At 36.3% G+C, this 19,036-nt stretch overlaps 1 long non-coding RNA gene and 1 pseudogene across 2 annotated transcripts; both read left to right on the top strand.

Moving 5' to 3' along the window:
• Positions 1–3,760: 3,760 nt before the first annotated feature.
• LOC148880302 (uncharacterized) lies at positions 3,761–4,548 on the top strand. The gene is made up of 2 exons (XR_016105941.1): positions 3,761–4,054; positions 4,272–4,548. It is a non-coding gene; the product is annotated as an uncharacterized LOC148880302 (long non-coding RNA).
• A 1,157-nt stretch (positions 4,549–5,705) lies between these two features.
• On the top strand, positions 5,706–6,691 carry LOC148880303 (21 kDa protein pseudogene; annotated as a pseudogene). The gene has a single exon (XR_016104517.1). The product of XR_016104517.1 is annotated as a 21 kDa protein pseudogene (transcript).
• The last annotated feature ends 12,345 nt before the right edge of the window (positions 6,692–19,036 follow it).

Consider the following 19,036-nt stretch of genomic DNA (forward strand, 5'->3'; position numbering starts at 1 on the left):
ATAAATTATATTATAGAAGATATTCTAAATGTACAGTGGATGTACATATGAGGCGCCCTCCATTCCCTGCGGAAGGGTGTCTGCAGTTATAGCCGAAAGAATGTGTTTGGGCATCCAATTCCAAAAGGATTGAAACATTATGCTGCCTAGGCTTGTATTAATGAGGCGGTAGGCGGTAGTCCAGGCAGAGGCAGAGGCGGAGGCAGAGGCAGGTAAGTGATTTGAAAATTGAAAATCGGCACATACACTATGAAAATTAGATCTCCAAACTCCAATAACGTCCCTTTCTCTGCACTCTGCATTTTTCTTATCTGGATCGAGTTTAAATCAGCCCCTTACAAAATTGTCCCCCATAATGTTTCACAATATATTTCTTTGTATTGGGAATATCTCCCCATGATGATATCATCATATTATCATCGGAGAGATGTTCCAATATAATGTATTGTGAGACGTCTAGATCTATTTTAAGCGGAAATTTTGTAGTCCTTTCCACCTTGAGCCGGAATCAAGGGGATTATGCGGTTATGCCGATTTAATCAACCCATTTTTTTATATCAACTGCTCAGCAACAATTATACAAAAGCCAAATCATTGACTTTCTACACAATGATGGTGCTTACTTGCCGGTTAATAATTATATGTCATCATCTAAGTGTAGGCTCCAGGAATAGGGGAGTGATGGTATGAGCCTTATCAGCTATTTCCTTTGTTTAATAATTTGGTATTTCACTTTGATCACTTCATATCAATGTACATGATACAATAATACAATGGGAAAAGATATCAATGTACATGATACAATAATACAATGGGAAAAGATATATATATTCAACTATCTGTGAGTCTGTAATAACTACGGAGAGGGAGTTCATTGTCGCGTTTTAAAGTTCAAGTACTAAATTGGCACTCAGCCTAAAGTACATAGTACTTATCGGGAGATGTTCTTGACCCAATTCACATAAAAAACCAGACTAATCCAGTCCAATCCAATCGGACTCCTCCCTTTACCTTTATGAGATAGTCTAAAAATAAACAAATAAATAGAATAAACAAAATATGTGACCATAAATTTTGCAACTTTGGCATCAATGTTGCAGATGCAGCACTACTGATGTGTGAATTGGAAACATCATTTTCTGAGAAAATGGGTTTTTCTTATTGTTTAGAATCATTGTTATTAGGTAAGATGTTTCCTCAACAACAACATTTGCAGTACTGGTACCTATTATCTAATGCCACATCATCACTGTCCTATTTGCAACAATAAATTGTAGCTCTAGGAAACACAAACTTTGATGTTACTCTAAACCATGCCTTCCTCTGAGACATGGCTTAGAGCATAATTTTTAATAAAAAAACGATTCTATACAAATACCAGCACTGATTTTTTTCCAATATGGTATTAATATGACAGCTGTTTTCTGGAACAATGACAACGATACCAAACAAAAAATCAACCCCCACAAAATTATCCCCACAACATTCCACAATACATTCCCGCTGTATATTGGAAAGGGGAATCTCATGGGGGCTGATTTGAACTCCGCTTAGTTTGCTTATTATTCCAGTGTTCAGACTCACCGACATGGGCATTGCAGATTTTCCGAAACTGAAAAACTAACTCGTGAGCCGTGACTTTGGACTATTGTTGGATAGTCTGGAAGGATCCAATCCAGGGCCTATGACGGGCGGAGGGCATTCCATACTTTTGTTATTCTAGCCTTTTTATATTGGGAGAATGACCAATCACCCTATGTCAAAATTTTATAATCCTGAAGTACAGAGAAAATGCATTCATGTACAGGATGTGGTTTATAGGGGAAAAGGGTTAGTAGTAAGGGGATTGGATTCAGAATTCTGCATCGTGTGTATCCATATTTATCTGTTTTATATTCAATTGAATTAATAACTCGCACAGGTAGGCAACAGTCAGTCTGGCTGTCTGGACCATATTCACTTCATAATTGTAGATTTATAGTAGTAGCCTAGTACGCCTGGATACGTCGGCCGGTGAAGCTGATGTGGGACACTCATTACCATTCAATGGGCCCTGTCATCTTATCGGAGTTAAGTCTCTTTTAAGGTTTTGTTTGGATCTTTGGAATCCAAATAGCCTGGGAAACTTCACATTTGCTGTTGCATCAAAGTGGTCCATGTGCCCTGTATCGTAGAGGCGGTGGAGCGGAGAGTGTCTCCTTTCTTATCTCCATCTCAAATCCTGGTCCAGGCGCCAGGCCCCATGGCTCATGGCTCATGGCTCGGAGACAAAGCTCCCCAACTTCATTCATGATATATGCCTAATATTACTTCAATTAATCACGCAACTTGTGATGGTGATTTGGAGGGTTGGGACTTCCGAGAATCCAAACAATTCCTAAAACCCATTTGCTCGGTCGGTCTATCTCGAATTTTAAGAGGCAACATTGATGGTTCTGGTCTGGGTTAAAAACCTTGGATTAGAGAGGTCGGCGACTCGGCGCTCGGCAGGGAGAAAACGGAGTTCACAGGCCCCAATTCAATCAAAACCTACTTTTAGATTGATTGCAAGAACGTGCACATATCAACCGACTCATGTGGATAATTTGGACCTTCGGACCCGTGCGTCCCAATCGTGTATCAACCTTCTCCATATGTAATAATACATTATTTTGGACCAGTGACACTGATTAAGAAGGGAAGAATGACCGTTCAGCCCAGGTGTAGAATTCATAAGCTCAAAATACAATTAGAGTAATTGTTGATTTAAAATTGATGTCAATTTACGGATGGATATGAATTTATAGAATCTGGATTTTTGAACTTTTGAATGTTTATAGATTTGTAACAGAATTCAGAATTCTGCATGGCCTGTCTATACTTCTTCTCGTGATAATTTTAGAATGCGACTCTAAGTAGAAACAGAAAACCAAAATTCCAACCAAATGCTCGACGAAAATTCAACAAATATTTATGGTGCTGCTGATTTAATCAGATTCTTCTAGCGAGAGATTACCGGAATCAAGACCAAATTTCCGCCCAATTAATTGCACAGATGGGTCGTCTGGAACCAAATAAAATCGTTAAATTTGAGATTGGAAAAAAGAAGACATTTTTAAGTTGGATTTGAATAACAACAAGATAGAGAATCTAGTTCGTTATAAATTAAAAGTAAAAAACTTCTACTTTTTTTTGTGGATAAGAGAGAGAATATAAAGATATCGATTCCATTTTTAGCTGAGCAACTTATACAGCATTTTAAAACATAAAAAATGCCAAACAAAAGTGCAAAACTAGACCACCAATTTCATTTACATTAGCTTCCTGAAGCCTATACAGCATTCGATTCAACATCAACATAAATTTGGAAAAAGACGTGACTTATTAATCGGGATTTTATTTATTTGTCACTTCTTGTAAAAAACTTTATTATTTAAATACATACAAACATACATACATACATATATTATTTCAGACTCAATACTAAAAAACATAAAAAATAAGTAAAACCTCATTAAATTAAAACTTGTTTTTTTTCCAAGACATGATATGGAGCGAGTTGAAGTAATCCGAGGGGCCGTCCTAATTAAAGACCCATCTAAAAAATATATAATACAACGACAATTTTCAATAAGAAAGTTGGGCACCAGTTCATATTCATTTGTCCTATTGCGTAGGTCCGAACTGGAACCGAATGCGTAAAATGGACAAAGATGTGGGTCATTGATCCCACCTTTTGGCTCGTGCCCTGGCTATGCTAGTGGCTACTTGTTTTTCTAACTTCATTTTCTAGAGTATGAGGCCCAATTTGATAGCATTTCCTGAGAACGTTTCGTGCATTTCCGGTGTTCTGACGGAGCAGATATGCGTTTGGTATAATAAAAAAACACCTTATTCTTGCATGAGAATAACACTCAAATTTTGCGTTTTTTGGGAGTGAAAAATCGACGCTCTCAAAAAACGCATTCCCATGAAATATGTGGGGTGTTTTCGGTTTTTCGCACTAAACAATAGAACTCAGAGGAAGGAGGATCTCGGCTTGGCTCCAACCGAACACACCGGCGAGCGTCAACAGGTATGGTTTTTGGCATCTGTTTTAAACTCCGGCCACATTCACCTTTGAAGTGGTTTTTTGCTCTCACCGTATTAACAGAGTCTATTACAACCGTTAATATTATCTCCTCCGTATGAAATTGAAATCTCATCACTCATCCTACTAATGTTGCCGTTTTGACCCGTTTTCTTGCTTAAATTCTCTTCTTCCCTGGCTGACGTAATGTTCCCTCTCTCAGTCAAGTTTGATGAAGTTCGCGCACCGTTAGATGGCATTATAAGGGGAGCAAATTTTGGAAGAGGAGGCGGAAGAAGATGATAGTTTTTCTTTTATATATGTTTTTGCTCCCACTACAAATCCAAGTTCTTACCGCAAACCCAATCATTTACAAGCTATGTTTGGTTTGTTATCAAGAGGTGATTGATACCTTCTCAGAATTGCTTGATGGTGATGATTTGTATTGGTTACTGTTCCTTTTTTTTCAGTGAAATATTGATACTCTGTTTGATTGAACATCTTTTACAATGAGTTGCCTTGGACTCCACATTCGATGGGATACAGTAGTAACTCCAAATGGATGTAAATGCTTGACCATAATAGTGATGTGGGCATCAAATTCCATCTATGATTGGAATTTTTCAATGTAACATTGTAAGTAATTTGTCCTAGATGGATGTAAATGCTCGACCAAGTTTGGTGTAGTTTCGAGTCTGTCTTGCACAAGGATGAAAATTCTAGGTTGTGAAGTAACATAAAAAATTATGAAATAAGGAGATTTGGTATTGTTGGAGGAGAAGAGTAGAAGTAGTGGTGGATTAGAGAGATAAATAGAAGAAAATCAGGAATTTCTAAAACTGATGTGGTAGATTTGATATTGTAGCAAACTGATGTTAAGAAATAGTTTCATTATCCAAATGCTATTTCTGTTTCTATAGAATGAAAAATCATTTTTGAAGAACAATTTTCCAAACAAATCTGTTATTCCTGAAGAACAAAATATAAAATTCTTGTTCTAGAACAGGATATTTAAAAAAAACAGAAACAGGTGACAATATTGCCAAACAGGGCCTAAGCTGTTGATAAAGTTAAGAAAAACCCATTTCTAATATGCTTATTATATATTAGGGGTGGATTCGAGTTGAGCCGAGCCGAGCCAAATAGTACCAGGCTCGAGACTATTCTACAAGGCTCGAGCCAGAACCTTGAGCTCGAACTCGAGCTCGGCTCAAGTCAAAAGTTCATAAGCTCAAGTTCGGATTGGTTTGGCTCGTTTTATATTTTATAAAAATATTAAAAAAATATTTTATAAAAATAAAAATTATATATAATTTTTTTATTTTATATTTAAAAAATTAAAAATTATAATATTTTTATTATATATATATATATATATTATTTTCTATAATTATATATATATTTGAACGGGCTCGTGAGCCTCATCAACCGATCTCTAATAGGTTCGAGCTCGATTCACTTAATAATTGAGTCAAACTCGATTGAAACCAAGCCGACCGAGCCAAGCCGAACTTTTGACGAGCCGAGCTCGAGCAACTAAAAGTTCGGCTCGTTGCCACCATATATGTATTTACGCCTAGAATGAATGGTTCTCTAGCCCTCTGCTCTATTTTATTTTGTAAAATTTTGTCCCAATTTCCAAAACCCAGTTCAGTTCACATCTGTGTGATGCAACTCAACTAATTGTGGCACAGGCGGAGTAAATAAGGTAGGAGGCATGTGACCAAACCTCACGAATGAATAGGATTAATCATGAGTCATGAGGGACGTCCGCCTATATAAACAAAGTAATAGACCCTCCCTCCCCCCACTCACTCAATCTCAATCCAATCCCTTCTCTTCATCTGTCAAAACTCGAACGATAATGGCACGCGTTAGCCTTTCCTTGCTACTGGTCTCAATAATCTTGTATGCAGCCGGCACCGGCAGGGTCGAGTCCTCCAGTCCAACAGATTTCATCAAGGCCTCCTGTGGTGTGACTCGCTACCCGGCCGTCTGTGTGGAGAGTCTCTCCGTCTACGCCAACGCAATCCAACAAAGCCCGCGGCAATTGGCTCAAGCAGCCTTGCAGGTTAGCCTAGGCCGGGCCAGATCGGCCACGGCATTCGTGTCGAAGATGACCAGGCTTCGTGGGTTGAAGGGCAGACAATATCAAGCTGTGAAGGATTGCGTTGACAACCTGGGTGACAGTGTGGACCGGATCAGCCGATCCATTCATGAGCTGGGACAGATCAACCGAGGAGCCAGTCAGGACTTCATGTGGCATATGAGCAACGTTCAGACTTGGGTTAGCGCTGCGCTCACCGACGAGAACACTTGTATGGACGGCTTCGCTGGTCACGGCATGGACGGACATGTGAAGACGGCCATTAGGGGGAAGATCCTCAATGTCGCCCAAGTTACTAGCAATGCCTTGGCGTTGCTTAACAGATTTGCCTCAAGGCACCAGGCTGCAGCCGTGCTCAAGCCTTAGCTATTAATTATTAGTATGTTTCTTAGTTTCTAAGCTATCTTGCTCCTGTTTCTGGTTTAGTTTTGCCTTCCTTTTGTGCTAATGGCGCAAAAGAGTCTGAAAGTGAGTTGATATTTGTAATTTGTAAATGTAACATGTATATGTAAATCCTTAATGGAGGTCTTTTATAATCTCCCTCTCTCTCTCCCTCCCCCTCTGTGTATGTTTCTCAGTCTCTCACTCTGTGATCCGTGTGTGTAAGAAGAGTCTTTTGCCTTGGTGAGGGAATGAAGTTGCAAAGTGAAGCCACCTGCATTTAGTTGATCAGTTGGTTAAGCTTCCAAATTCCAATCCACATCTGCCTGATCTGACCCATGATTGACTGGGGAAGGAACACATCGCATGGTCTATGATGTTTCCGTTGTCCAATCCAACTACTAACAATGGTCCATTTCTTTCTTTCTTCAAAACGAGTCTCTTAACTCTGAAGTCCGCTTGCAGCAAAGGAACCCCCAATTGGTTCTTGGTTGAGTTGTGCTGAATTTTAATGCCTCCGACGTGTCATTGCTGTAAATTAACTCTGCAATTCAGTTGCGTGTAAATAAAGAACTTCCCCCTCTCAACTCTCAACTATCCGTTTCTCTGTTAATTTCTGTCAAATTCAACACAGCATTTGGTGTCTTTTTAGTGGTATTTAATTGACCGCGGTCAATTCTCGAATCTTCTAAATAGTAATTATCTAATGGAACTTGGCGATAATTTAATATCACATACAAGTCAGCTAGGATTAAGTTATTCACAATTGTGTAACAGATAGGTTTTCTGAATAGAACAAATAAATCTTTGATTATGTTGCAGACCCTTCAAGGCTTCAAGCATTATTTATTAATAATTTAGTGGAGCCAAGCATTTGCTTTCATTGGCGATCACCCCAATAAGCTTAGCTTTAACCACTGTATTAGTCACTTCAAACAATTAAACCTGCAAAAGTTGGGCTTAATATGAGATACATTCTGATCAGTTCATTCATTGATGACTTTCAACTGTTCTTGGTGTGGTCGTTGGGGGTTGAAAAAGTTTTGGACACTTGGAATTGGAAAATGTGTCCGCAATTTACGGGTTGATAAAGATAAACACGGACAAAGTAAAAGTTACAAAAAGCAGAGTCCAACCTTACTCTTTCAATCTTTCTCTTCAACTTTTCCTATTCCTTTTTTCTTTTACCAATGTTCTGTGTCGATTTTCTTCTGCCCACTTCATTATTCTCTCATGGCATTGGATTGGGCCCATTACCTTTCAGAAATAAAAAAGTTACTCCATCAAAATGACTAAATGAGAAACAGGGTTGTATATATTCTTTGTAATCCACTGCCCAACAAGAAAACAGGTGGAAATGTTAGACAGAGAACATGTGAAAATGAGAAAATTTGGTGAAGAGGGAATTCAAATTTCATTGAAAGTTGAAACACAGCAAAAGAGCAAAAGAAACAGAACAGACATGAATTTTCTTTTCAAAAATATATCTTCTACCCTTTTCTCCTTGGGTTTCCCACTTCACGGGAGCTAGCAGTGTAGTTGGGGAAATGTAGTAGTTCCATTTGGAGTGACTAAGCATGTAAACAAATGGATACACAAAAAAAAGGAATGGAAAATAGTTCAACAGAACTAAAAGTTTTTATAGACATTTATCTTAGAAGATTAAATTGAACATGGGACATGAAATTTAATTGGTCTATCTGAGATCCAAACCCTCTCCTTACCCATATTTAGCGGGTTTGGATTGTAAAGACCAGGGACAAGTTACATGTATTCCATCCACCATACAAGTATTTCCTACTCAGGTTCATGCAGTAATTAAACATGACTCACTCATATTGATCTCATCAGGATTCAAGAGAGTTGTGCAATTGAAAACCAGAAGCATGTGTTGTGGGAATAACAAGACAGGTAAATTAAGGGCATATTGTTTTCAAAGAGTGAAAGCAAAGTGTAGTGATAGCACCAAAAAACATGGGGCCCTACCAGGTGGGGAGTGACCTTGTTTCCAAAGTGGAGAAATTAAAGAAAGAAAGGAACAGTGAAGGAGAGGACGAATTAAAGTATTGGGGGCTGGCCATGGCAGGTCACATGGAGACGGTGGACTCTTTTGTGACTGTTGAGTGGGGACTGAAGACACACCAGCCAGCAGGCAGAGGTCACATTTCCCTCCAATTAAAAAACAGGGAAAATCTTCAGCTGGACCCTGCCTTTGATTCCCTTCTCTTCCTTTCGATGTTGTTGATGATGAACTGAATTTTGTAGTTTGAATGGTACGTACTAAGTTAAGCCACGTGGCTATGCATGATATACAGAAATTTGGGTAGATGGAAAGGTCCAACCGTCCATGATGTACGGTACTGGTATTATGGGCCAGAGAGCAGCAAGTGATACTCAACACCTCACAGTCGGTTCTTGTTAGAGAATAAAAACTGAACCTCACCTAATACATAAAAGCCTTTAGGTTCAATAATAAAAAATCGAAATTGGATAGAAATTTCTAGACTAGGTTAAAATTAAGGCATTGCCCGATTCAATTGTACAAAATAAAGTAAATAAGTCATTATAATTCAAGACCAATCTAAAAATCCAATTTAAACAAATTGGATTGATGCAAGGAAAACGTAATGAATTATATTAAAGTTAGAATTAGGAAAAAGTAATGAATTATTTTAAAGTTAGAATTGGGATTTTAACAAATCAAATTGAGTGAGGATGTAAGGGATGGGCTACCCTTGGTTATGAGTATAGAGATGGGGAAGGCATGAGCTCCGTTTATAACGATACAAGTGGCCATCAATATTAATTAATTTTTTCACAATAGGTGGCAATGTTTTGCCAAGGGAATTAAGTATATATGTAAATAGGGTTTATATATAAAAGTTTGATACCACTTTTAACCTAAAACCTTAAATCAATATGCCAATTCTTGTATATAAATTGTTTTCATCTTTTTCTTTTTATTTTTATTAAATTAGAATTCATCACCTTGTAAAAGAAGCTTTGCTAGAAGTAAAATGCAAGTATTCCTTGTTAAAGCTGAAATCTGTAGGATAAGTAACCACGTGGGCGTAGGCATGTTTAGCCATAAAGATAAGATAGAGAGGTCAGTTCATATCCAAAATTATTCCTAATTATTACAGTATGAGGAAGCTCTTTATCAAGATTTCTAGCAAAGTAGTAAGCTCAACAATCCAAAATCTGGGTGCCACTTTATTGGCCTAATAATAAATTGTATTTTCCACCTTTCTTCTCTTGGTGATTATGCGTATGATCTAGGAGTTCCTTAGACATAAAGATCAAACATGATCTACAATATCTTAAATTTGTTAAAGTGATTTTGGGTCGGAAGATGGAAGAGAAGGAAAAGCTTTTGAGTTTTGAGGTGAAGGGGTATATATGCTTTTTTATGAAAAGTTTTCATATGCCTCCCAATGGGACTCGCAGAAGTTTTGTAAATTGAAATTTAGAGCTCATTTATGAGAAAATTAGAATTAGCTTTTTAATTCATTCAGAAAGCACATTACCCCAATAGAACAAGGAAATTAATTAGGGGCAAGCAATCAAATGAAGGATATTCAGATAAGCATTGTTTCCTTTTGTTTTTTCCCATCAGAAATTTACTTCAAGACTGGCAACCACCCAATTCAAGGAAAGAATGCGTGCGTTTATTCCCTAATAAAGAATTCCACTAAAAAATATTCTAAAAAATTTATTGAGCCAATGAGCCATACTGATGACAATTCTGCTATTAGGTAGCGTCTATGGCCTACTGAGCTTATTTATGACTAAAATAGCCTAACATATGGCATCTATATTTAATTGATTCAGCCCATAGTTTTATTTGTTTTTCTTTTTTCTTTTTCTGCATATATACCCATAGTTTTATTTGTTGATGAACTGCACTTCAGCCATAATAAATTAAGGATGTCTATGTGCTTCTCTCCTTGTAAATACTGCAAGACAAATAAATGAATAAACAAATGGGTTATTTAAAACATATTCTATAGTTTTATGAATTTACTAAAACCTCCCTTATAATTTCATGTTTTATTAAAACATTCTTTATAGTAATTTGCATTCAATTTATTTAATTGATCTTCTATTAGATGAAAGTAGAAAATGGCAATTTTAACCTTAACATTCATTTAAATAAATTTAATCAAAATAAACTAAAAACAAAAATTCTAGTTTTGTCCTTAGTAAAACACAAACAACCACTCTATTTTTTTCTATTTGATAAATTTTGTTTTCAATACCAAAAAGTGTTAGAGATACCTTTGGAATAAACAACTATGGATCTAAACCCTTGAATATTTTTCATTCAATTTAAGGGTACTTTTGCAATAAACAACCATGGGCCCAAGGTGAACATATTATTATTTTCAGATGGCAAAACAAATAATTCTTAATGAAAAGTCAAAAAATAAATAGGTTGCAAATTATAAAAAGTATTTTAGTAAAATACAAACTATAATACAGATTAAAGGAGATCTGTGAAATTATAAGGGATTATCTAATAAATGACCCTAAGCAAATAAACAAATACAAAGCCAACATGTAATTGGTCATGAAATTAAATAAATAGAAAAAGAAAGCAGGACTGATTCCATATTCTGCTCAAAGCTCAATTGGTTCTATTTCACGTGCATGCTGCATACATTTATGATTTATGTCCAGCTCCCCCCTTGATCCCAGAGCTGGCAATCAAATTAAGAGGCCAGCCGGGATCATAGTGTACAAGGAACTCTATTCCCAGTGGCGGTATAGGCTGTCAGAATTTATTCAAAATTTTTAGGCTTGGTGGGGTCAGGTGAATTCACATCTGTGCATTGGAATAAGTTCCTAATGTATGGTTTGGATGTGCTGTGAGACGTGCTCTGTAGGGTGCCAATGTGATCTCTGACTGAGTTTGGTTAGCTTTTTGTCAAATTTTGAAATGAACCTCGCCCAAGTTTAGAATTTGGAAGCAGTGCAAAATGTTAATTTGAGCCAATACGAGTTACATCCTTGATGACTAGACCTCTTTCCAAGGAAAGGAAAGATGCTTGTTCCAACCTGATATATGACACCACACATCTCACCACGAGATCCATCATGTCTTAGATGTGCGGTGTCAAATCTATTGAAAATAGATCCCAACTCTTAAAACACATATGCATACACGTATGTATGCACACTTTGGTGTATTATATAACTAAAGAATGAAATGGACCTTGGCATAGACAAATCAGAGTGGTCCGGATCTCTTCACAACAAAACACAGTTTTAACATGTTTCAATATGATTTGTGTCTATGCATTTAATTTCATACATGGTAGGTCTCAGTCTTATGATGACATGTGTAAACATAGATCTTGGAAGCAGGGCTGCAACTTGGATACCCGACTTGTAGTGGATGGGTCTGAACTGAAAATCCGGGTCCGATGCAGTGTAAAATCTTGGAATTGAATACCCCACTTGCACCCATAGTTGCAAGAGTGTTGGGACTGATTTTATTGGAAGAGATCCCAACTCAAACAAGAATAGTCCCAGATCAGCCTTCTTGACTAGGTCTAGGGTTTCTGCCTTGGTTATATATTGACAATTGAATCGTGATTTCAGTTCACTACCCCACTGTCAAATAATTTACATTGGCTACCCACAACAACGTGACCTACACCACATTTCACATTCCAACTGTTTATTGGGTTCATTGTGGGAGCCAATCCGAATTCACTGTCAAAGAGTAGTTTAATCTCAGTATATGGCGAGTAGTTGAATTTGATGTTGGGGAGATATAAATACACAAGAGGTATGGAATCTTTTATGTTGTTAAGTGTCTGAAAGCTTTAATCTCCAGAAAGGGGGATTTTGGTGTTCCCCTCCTTTACAATATAGTATCCATATAAAGAAACGATGTACCAATCATACAACATGCCATTTGATGAACATAGAATAGAATAGGAAGGAGACTGATGACAGTAGTGCGACTTTAATCAATGGATTTTAATGGAAGAATGTGGACGGAAGCGTCTCCACTTTCCACAGTCAATGGATGTACTCTTTTTTTTACGAGTCTGAAAATTTGTAGGGAGAAGGTTGGTCAGTCATAAATGGAGCTGGTGCCAGTTTCTGTCCTTGGATTTAACATTTAAGAAAGCTGTTGCCTTCTTCATTCAATTAATGGCACTCAACTAATCTCGAATCTGTGTGCATTAGCTCTTGCTTTTTTTTCATTTTTCTTTGTAATAGTTAATGGGGGTTCTTTGATCGGAGGGAGTTAATAGCTAGCTAAAGCATCGCGATAATAGTTAATTGGGTTGTTTTTATTTATTTTAGGGAAAATTCTCTATCAGTAATTTCGCACAAGTGACTATTTAGTCCCTCACTTTAAAATGTGATGATTCATAACTTTCAAAATGTGACAATCTAGTATTTAAATTCTCAATATGTGACAATCCAGTACTAGGTGACATTTGAAAAGTCAAAAATACCTTTTGAATGCCATCTAATTCTCTTTATCAATCATCCAAAGTTGATAAAAAACTCAGTCCCAAATCCTAGCTCTTCTATTCAAAAAAGCTAGTGACTGTTTAGAAGAAGCTAGAATTTGGGACTGGTCATTTTATTGTTAATGTTTGGGTGGTTGATAAAGAGAATTAGATGACATTTAAAGAGCATTCTTGTCATTTCAAATGTCATTTAATGGCTGATTAACATACTAATTAACGATAGGTACTGAATTGTCACATTTTGAAAGTTCGAGTATTGAATTGTCACATTTTGAAAATTTGAGTATTGGATTATCACATTTTAAAGTTTGGAGGCCAAATTGTTACTAAAGCCAAATTACATGGTATTGATTGGAAAATTTCCCTTTATTTTAAAACCAATTAGGTTAGCTACTTCACTTTTCTTAGTTACAAGCATGAACTTTGATTACCGAAAAAAAAAGAGCTTACGAGACCAATAGAAGGAGGAGACAGAACTAAAAAAGGTTATCCAGGTGGATCATTTTGAAATAATAATTATTAGAGATAATAGCAGCTTAATTTATGGAAAAAAAAACTGTTTCAAAATAGTTGAACCATCTTAGCTGAACCAAAGCTTATATCTCAGACTCTCAGCCCTCCCAAATGTGCCTTAAAGACAACAAAAATGAGTTATATATTTAGGATGTTAGGAAAGTGATTCAAGCAGGGTTTTAAAAATCAATCTAAAATTGGAAACTGTTTTAGCTACCGGTTTTTGGGTCAACGGTTTAATTGTCCAGTTCAAATGGATTATCCATTCTAATTTAAAAAATAAAATTAAAATAAGAAACAATCAATGCCGTTGAATGGATCAACAATTCGACCACCCAAGTTAGCAGGTCACCGACCAAATTAATGGTTTTGGGCCAAAAACCCAGTTAAAGATAAAATGGAAATGGTTGCTTGGCGATTCCTAGGCCAAATGGTCCAACTTTCTGAGTCAACGATGGTTCAAAAACACGGGATTTAAGTGAAACAACGGTGATCAAATTAAAAATTACAAGTTGAAGTAGAGCCAAATATATCCTATCAAAAGTATGAAGCTGAGTAAAGCAAAAGGAATATATTGGTAGATGCCTTTTATAGAGTAAAACGGCGATGTTTCACCATCAATAATACCAATTACCTTCTTCCACCGAACCGGAGATGGCATGATGAATCATTTTATATTCCTCCATTATTCTCTGTTATACCTAATTAAAGAATCAATCTTGACAAAGTAGAGTTGTGGATATTCCTATGGATATAATCCATTCATTTGATGGCTTTGTTAATGGATACCAAATTATAATTATTGAAATCCTAATATATGTTTGAAGTGAGTTAGGGAAGGATATCTCTGGTTACAATTAACTTAAACGATATTTGAATAAGAAGTAGAGGGATAAGACAACCATAACCTTTCCCATCTCAAAAATCAAAACTCATGGAGTTGATCATTTTTACCCTTTCTTTTGTAGAGAACTGTAGGGTTCATGTAAAATGTATTTTTCTTCGGATAAATTTTTGGACCACTTCTTCAAGTGTATCTCTTGCTTCAAAGTGTATCTGTTGTGGGTATTCAAATCAAGAAACCTTTGATCACTTGTTTTCTATTGGGATCCTAGCTATGAAATGCTTCAATTTCTTTGCAACAATATTTGATGTTCCTTCCATTTTATAGGACTCAACACCGGGTTTTGAGCTGGTACGTGGAATTTATGTAAGAGCAACTCTCAAAGGAGTCAATCTTTAAAGCTTGTTCCTTCCATTTTGCTTCGAGAAATCTGGGTGGAGAGATGTAGACGCCGATATGATGGTAAAGCCATTCCAGTAAGTCAAGTAATAATATGAATTAAATCTTGGATTTTTGAACTAAATAAATTGTAACCAAATCCTCGAATTTCATTAGGCTCAGTTTGGAAGGAGTATAAGTGCAAAACCTTATACATTTTTTATATATTTGTATTGTACATATTTGTATTTGTACTATTTTCAAACCGAACCTAAATTGATAAAAGGTGGGCGCGATGTCTCCATCTTCCTCCAAACACAATTGCCCACAAAAATAAAAGGGTGAAATGGCATCCCCCTACTCAAGATTTTTGAAGCTTAATAGTGATGGTGCTTGTCAAGGAAATATTATTGCAGGTTTCTCCTCCCATGGCCAGTGCACTTCTATTCAAGTTGAAACCAAAGCAATTTGTGAAGGTGTTCTCCTTTGCTTGGATCTGAATAAAACTAACATCATTGTGGAATGTGACAACCTAATCATTGTTTCTCTTCTTAATGATGGCAAAGTTCCTTCCTGGAGCATATACTCTGATTTCGGGAAGTTTTGCATATTGTCTCTCAGATGAGAATTTCTTTTTATTATATATACAGGGAGGCAAATAGGATTGCAGATGCGCTAGCTAATACTGGCATTAAAAATGCATAAGTTGTAGCTATCAATCTGTTAATCAACTACCATTTGATGCCAAAGTACTTGTTCTTGATTCTGGACTCGTCCAATCCAACATCAATTTGGACGGATTGGATGGGCCAACAAGATATATTGGATTGAACTATTTCAGTCCAAAATATTTATTAGATTGGGCTAGACCTGATCTGTCTGTAATAAATTTATATTGGATTAGGTTGGATTAAGCCAATATCCAGTTCATTGATCTAAGATAAGAATATAGGTGTCAATGGACCGGGTTTGGGTTGAGAACAATATAAATTAAAATGAATTTGAACAGATTAAATGGTCTGAACATTAAATTGGACTCGTCCAAAATAGTTCAAAGTATTCATTAGATTAGATTGGACCTGGCTCATTTGTAATGGACTCACATTGGACTGGATTGGATTGGACCAAATCCAGTTCAATTGACAACCCTAGTCTTAATGATTGCATTAGACTGCCGGTTCCTAGGCAGGGTTAAGTGCTTGGTTTTTTCTTTTGTCTATTGGGTGCGCTTGAATAGTTTAGAGAGAGAGAGTTTGCATCTTGGATTTGGGGCAAGGTGGGCTATGTCTTCCCCTGTTTTCCTTAATTATTCTATTTATTTTTAATAAAATCTTAAGGCGTACATCCCTCCATCTTGAATAAGTTTGGGGCTAAAAAAGTGGCCAAAATAATCTTTGCATAGACTGATTTTTTTGATCTGAAGCGAAAAAAAAAGCACAACCTTTTTACCATGACTGTGCATTTCCTTTGGGCCCGTATAGCCAAGGAATGGTTATGGTGATTTTACCTGAGAAAATAAAAATTCTGGTGATTTTACACGAGGTAACAGGCCTGGAGCATGGAGTGGTGTCAGGAGAGAGAGAGTGTCAAATAAAAAAGTTTTTAAATCAAGATTTTTAAAACCGGACCAGACAGGGAATCATTCTGGGTCTGCTTTCTGAACCATCCGGTCTGAACGGATGGTTCATTCTAATAAAAAAAAATAAAATAAAAATAGAAAAATGACCAAAATCTTTATCTAGATTGACGATTTAACGGTCCGACTGCCCAAGTCAGCAATTCGCTGACCAAATAAACAATTTTATTCTGATTTTTCGGATCCGGTTTTGAAAACCGTGTTAGCTCGTGGTCTTAATAAACATTGGCAATCTAGCCGGCATCCTCGTTGGCCTTAATAACTTACCAGTGACAGACCACATGTCTCCATCGTCACCATTGAGATATTAGCTACAATCACTATCGCATTATGATCATCACCTTTCTATATCATGAACGCTAACACAGCTTTTTTATTATCTCTAAAACTACATATGCTATGGTCAATCATATCATCATGGTCATCACATTTTCAACCATCACCTCCACATCATGACATCATATATGTCACTATCATCATCCCCCTGTTATCATGTTTTTCAATTTGCAACTTCTGGAATGGCCGGGTTTCGTGGCATGAGTGAAGTAGACCAACAACTTTTATTCCAATTGTAGTGGTTAGGGTTGAAAAATTTTCATTTACCATATTTTTGCCCTTCTTACAATGGAAACTTGGTATCCACTCCTCTCCCATCGTGAGGCCAATCTGGAACCAAAGTTAAGACCAAGAAAACAGGCATTACAGCAAAGAAGTTGGGCCTGGGCTGAATACCTTTTAAAATTTGCAAGGGGTTCAATCTGAGGGAGGGGTTTAATGTTATAAATTCCTCAAATCAGGCATCCCTTTCATATTTTATGTATGTGCAAATACGAAGTGGGATTTGCTCTTTCACAGAATACACCTCACATTGACCTTACAGTACATTTGCACCATGTATTGAGAACATCTTCCCATGAGTTACAACACACAATACAGGAGATGTTTCCAATGTATGGTTGGGATGTGTTGTGAAGTAGGTGTTATGAGGAGTAGATTCAGACTCCACATGCATGAGATAGTCACACAACAGCAAAATGTATTTTGGAAAATTGAAAAATACTATTGGAAAATGGTATCACATTTCAATATTCTACCTTCAAGCAAATGAAGGCGTTATAATGGCCAACTTTCCCTTGCATAACTGAGGGGGTGTTTGTTATTGTGGTGTTGAATTGATGTATTATTTTGGGTTGATTAATACAAATTTGTGAGAAATATGCATTGTCAATTCATATGACCATCATGTAAAGTAGAAAATGTATGTATGTGAAAAACATCACATTTGACATTCTAGGTAGAAATAACGATTTGCATTAATCAACTCAACACTGTACCAAACACTAATTGAATGATTCAGTCATGCATATGGTATTTCCCTAAGTGCACTTGTATGACTCTAGAGAGAGGTTTGGGTGGGAGGGGACATGCATCCCTATAACAACCGTAAATAGAAGGAGAGGTAGAGAGAATAACGTAAAAGAGAAAGAGAATAAAGGTAATGGGATACCATTCCGTTACTATATATTGATGTTGTTATAATGAAGATATAAAGTATAAACAATGAAGAAAAAATAAGGATGAGAGAGTGATCTCAATCTACGTGGGATTAGGATTCTCATGTTTCACTAGAATCCTGATGAAGAATCCTATAGTTAACGGTCCTTGACATGGAGATGAAGACAATAAGGCTATGTTCGGTTTGAAGGAAAAAGTAGGTAAAGGAAAGGAAAGGAAAGAAAAAGAAAGGAAATCTTTACAAATCTTGTATAGGTTTCCCTACATTTCCTTTCTTGCTCTATTCTTTCCTTCAAACCAAACATAGCGTAAGTGAATTTTGTTTTTTTAAGACATATGGCTCAGTTTGGAAAGAGTACAAACTACAAATACATACAAAATAATACAAAATATAAGGTTTTGCACTCTACATATTTGTAGTTATACTCCTTCCAAACTAAGCCTAAAAGGCAAACCAAACTAAGAAGTAGTGACAATAATCAATCCTAGTAAAAACAAACCTAAGCTACTAATAAAAGATGTAATCTGGGCACCTCGTAGGGGTGCAAATGGATTGGATCTGAATCTGATCATATTTTTCTTAGATTTGGATAACCTATTATCAAAATTTTGGCTCAGATTGGATTGCATAATTGGATCTGATTGAAAATTGGATTGGATTCGGATTATCCCCTATCCGATTTGAAAAGATCCGATCTGATCCGACCTATATATATATATATATATATATATATATATATATATGTATATATTTTTTAAATACATTTACTTATAAATAAACATGTATATACTAAGATATTTATAAATTGGCTTCTATAGAAACCCCCTCTGTTAGAATTCTCTAGCAAGTGGCATGGAAATGTCCAAAATCCCATAGCAATTACTACTATGGTTGGTTTCTATAGAAAAAAAATACAAACTTTATGAACAACAAAAAATAGGAGTTTAATGAAAGGAAATTTTTGGAAAAGATATTGAAAGGGTTTGGGGTAGCAATTGATATGAAGAGAAATTGTAAAATAAATATGTCAATAATAATTGCATGGGTATTTTGGTCATTTTCATGCCTCTTGATAGAGGATTCTAAGAGAGGGGTTTACTTGCAAATGTATAAGAAATT

Source organism: Nelumbo lutea, chromosome 1 (assembly GCF_056320005.1).
Source record: "Nelumbo lutea isolate HS-2025 chromosome 1, American lotus-T2T, whole genome shotgun sequence".
NCBI lineage: Eukaryota > Viridiplantae > Streptophyta > Magnoliopsida > Proteales > Nelumbonaceae > Nelumbo > Nelumbo lutea.